This window comes from Adiantum capillus-veneris, chromosome 4 (assembly GCF_014529385.1).
Source record: "Adiantum capillus-veneris isolate H3 chromosome 4, ASM1452938v2, whole genome shotgun sequence".
Classification (NCBI taxonomy): domain Eukaryota; kingdom Viridiplantae; phylum Streptophyta; class Polypodiopsida; order Polypodiales; family Pteridaceae; genus Adiantum; species Adiantum capillus-veneris.
This window is the reverse complement of record NC_140934.1, coordinates 108,924,851-108,927,916: the sequence shown is the minus strand read 5'-3', so window position 1 is coordinate 108,927,916 and position 3,066 is coordinate 108,924,851. Positions and strand designations below refer to the sequence as shown.

General features: G+C 40.1%; 1 pseudogene; it reads left to right on the top strand.

Annotated features, from left to right (window-relative positions):
• Positions 1 to 1,279: 1,279 nt before the first annotated feature.
• Positions 1,280 to 1,803, top strand: LOC147459778 (uncharacterized; annotated as a pseudogene).
• The last annotated feature ends 1,263 nt before the right edge of the window (positions 1,804 to 3,066 follow it).

The following is a 3,066-nucleotide window of genomic DNA, read 5'->3' as shown; positions in this document are numbered from 1 at the left end:
CAACCTTATCGCAAATGGAGACTCCCTCGGTAAGTCTGATGGATCCTCCATATGCTATTTTTCCAGGGGTCTCAGTGCAATCTGAGCCCACAAGTGATAGCTTTACTTTTCCAAGTCTAGCTCATCTTTCCCTTGATGACACCATGGATACCATGCCTACCCCAATGATGGGCATGCCAAGAAACACGCCATGGACCTCATTTAGCGGCAACCATAGGCACTTGGGGAAACAAGGGGATGACCTGGGTAACACCTGAGGGGAATGAAATGCCACCACTCGTACCCTTAAATATGCTAGAAGAAATGTATATAGCTTCTGACAAGACTCATTCTCATATAACAAATAAAACATACAAGTGGGTCCCTAAATCTTCTTTAGCGACCATGGTTGATGCTAAAAAATAGAAGCCTTGTAAGAAACGTCCCACTCGCTCCAAGAAATGTAAGGAAACATGGCATTGGATTCCTAAACAACTATTGGAAGCCCAAGGCTACTATCAAGGAAATGATCAAATTTGGGTGCCAAAACGTAGATTGTGTTCTTACCTGTCACCTGAGCCATGTGAGTCAAACCCTGTGACGACAAAGCCGATGAAAGATCGTCGTGGGAAAGGAAAAATCATAGAACACTATATACCGGATCAGGAGCTAGTATGGGTTTTCGAGCAAGAAAGGCTTGTTTTGCTCAACTTAACCATAGAAAAAATGAATAAAGCTTCTTTCTCTTCATGTAGTTCCTATACTGAAATAGAAGCTTTGACACAACCTCCACCTACCATAGTACATATCCATACAAACAAGGAAGAGTTTGTACCTCCCATTGTAAGTTTACCGCCTACAACAACGTTGCAAATAAAATCATGGGAGAGTACCTTACCACCCTTGCAACTAGATGAAATGCATAGGGTGGTCGAAAACTATTGGTTAAAGCCTTCACCCATAACAACGTGGAACAATTGGTTTCAAAATGTGATGAGATCATTCCAAAAGGTATGATCTACCCAAGGAAGGGAGAAGTGTTTGTTGATATCCATCATTCACTTGCTTCCCTCTCAACCTTCCTTCCTAACCTCTTAATCTCCAATCCTAGGGAATGTATATATAAAGCATTATACTCACAAAAACAAGATAAAAAAGTAAAAGAGTAAGAGCCACCAAACAATAATGTGGAAACTTACAAGTTCTATACATAACACAAAATCATAAAAACACATCATGCACAAGAACACGACCCTTGTAATATTTGCCCTCCAAGCATCATCTATCTGTGTGTACAGATATGGCTAGTACGCTAGAGTCATCCACTCCTACCTTGGTGAGAGGTACCCTTGTTACTTTTCACAAGTGTTTCACATGGTCTTTTCGGTGCTTGCCTGTGAATGGGATTTGGTAGGTACGCTAGCATGTGAGAGGAATTTCGAGGAGTTAGAATGGCTGATACGTCCCACGACTGATCCATACTTAGTAGAGAGTGTCTCTCCCATTGCACAAGCCTATCATTTTGACCAAGATGACTATAGGCGTCTAGTAACCTTCTTAGGAAACATTGGTGGCTGTGATGATGAAGAAGATTTACATGATTACACGGATGGCACATATGGTCTCACACATGATGACTTTGTTTTCCTCGACGGCGAGGATAGGGGTTTAACCTTAGGGTCCCCCCCAATCTCTACAACATCCTATTCCCTTGACTCTCTAGGGGGAGTGTAAATAATTAGGTTAGGGTTTTTAATTGTGTTCAATAAGTGTTGGTACATGTTCCCACTGATGTGCCTTTGGAAGGTGGATGTTTGGTGGTGACTATTGTGAAATTTGTGACTACATAAGGATAACTTTGAAGGACGACAACAATGGATGTTTACATGTTACGACGGATGTTCTCCATTATATTAGGTGTACTAATTCCTTTTATCTATGCTTCCACATTTACATGTTTGCATCTTGTCATTTGAATTCGAACAATGCATAAAATCTATAAAGTTGTGACATTGACAATTTAGATGCTATAATTTTTTCAAACTTCTAGTACCTTGTTCTTCTCTTTGAGTTTGGTATATTAGTTGGCTTTAAGTAGGTATCAGGACCTTAGGCTAAACTAAGCCACTTAATTGTTGCTGACTTTAATTCCTAAATAGTCTATCAATTGTAGTAACTTTAGTATGTTTTAAGCTATGAGGATATAGTTCTCTCTAGTTTATTCCACCTAAGTGTGACTTGTGTTATGGAAGCCCATGTGTTAAGCTGGTATTTGAGACCTCGAGTCTCTCGCGCTCAAGTTGGTATTTGAGACCCTGAGTCTCCCAGTTTTGCTGGTATTTGAGACCTCGAGTCCCCCAGGTACTTGTAGAAACTATGACAACAACAAAAAAGAAAACAAAGAAAAAGAAAAAAAAAGAGAAAAAGAAAAGAGAAAGAAAATAGCACAAACTTCCTTGTATTTTATGTGGATCACATTTAAGTGGTATAAATGACAGGACCACTAGTCCTTAGACCCCGACAAGCATTCCTAGGGTTAACTAGTCTTTAGTTGACATTTTTTAATTAATGCTGGTCAATCCAATACTTACTTTATCCCTAGCTCTTGTGTACTTCTCTTTTAGTCGACCTGATACAACCTAACTCAATTGCATTTTATTCAGATACTACGCTTGTTCTAGTTGACAATGTTATAATTCATGAATTTGTTTTTGCATTTCCTAGAATATCATGTATGCATCTCACTTATTGCACACCTACACATGCTGTCTTTGAGTTTTCACAATGTTTTTTTTCATCTAACACATGTACTTCTATGGTGGATCTTGATGTTGCACTTGTTGGGATTCAGGCCAACTGGCTAGACATCCCACTTACTACTAACCCATCTACTGACTTAACCATGTATACACTTATTCTTTAATACAATAGAATAAGGAGCTGCAACAACAGGATAATGTTGCTACGCACACACCCAAAGCAGGTCTCTCGCTGCTCTCGCACTTGCACTCGCACACGCTTCCTGCGGAACCTTCAACTGGTATCAGAGCAGGGTTTGTGCTTGTCGTTTTCGCGTCCGCGTGCGCG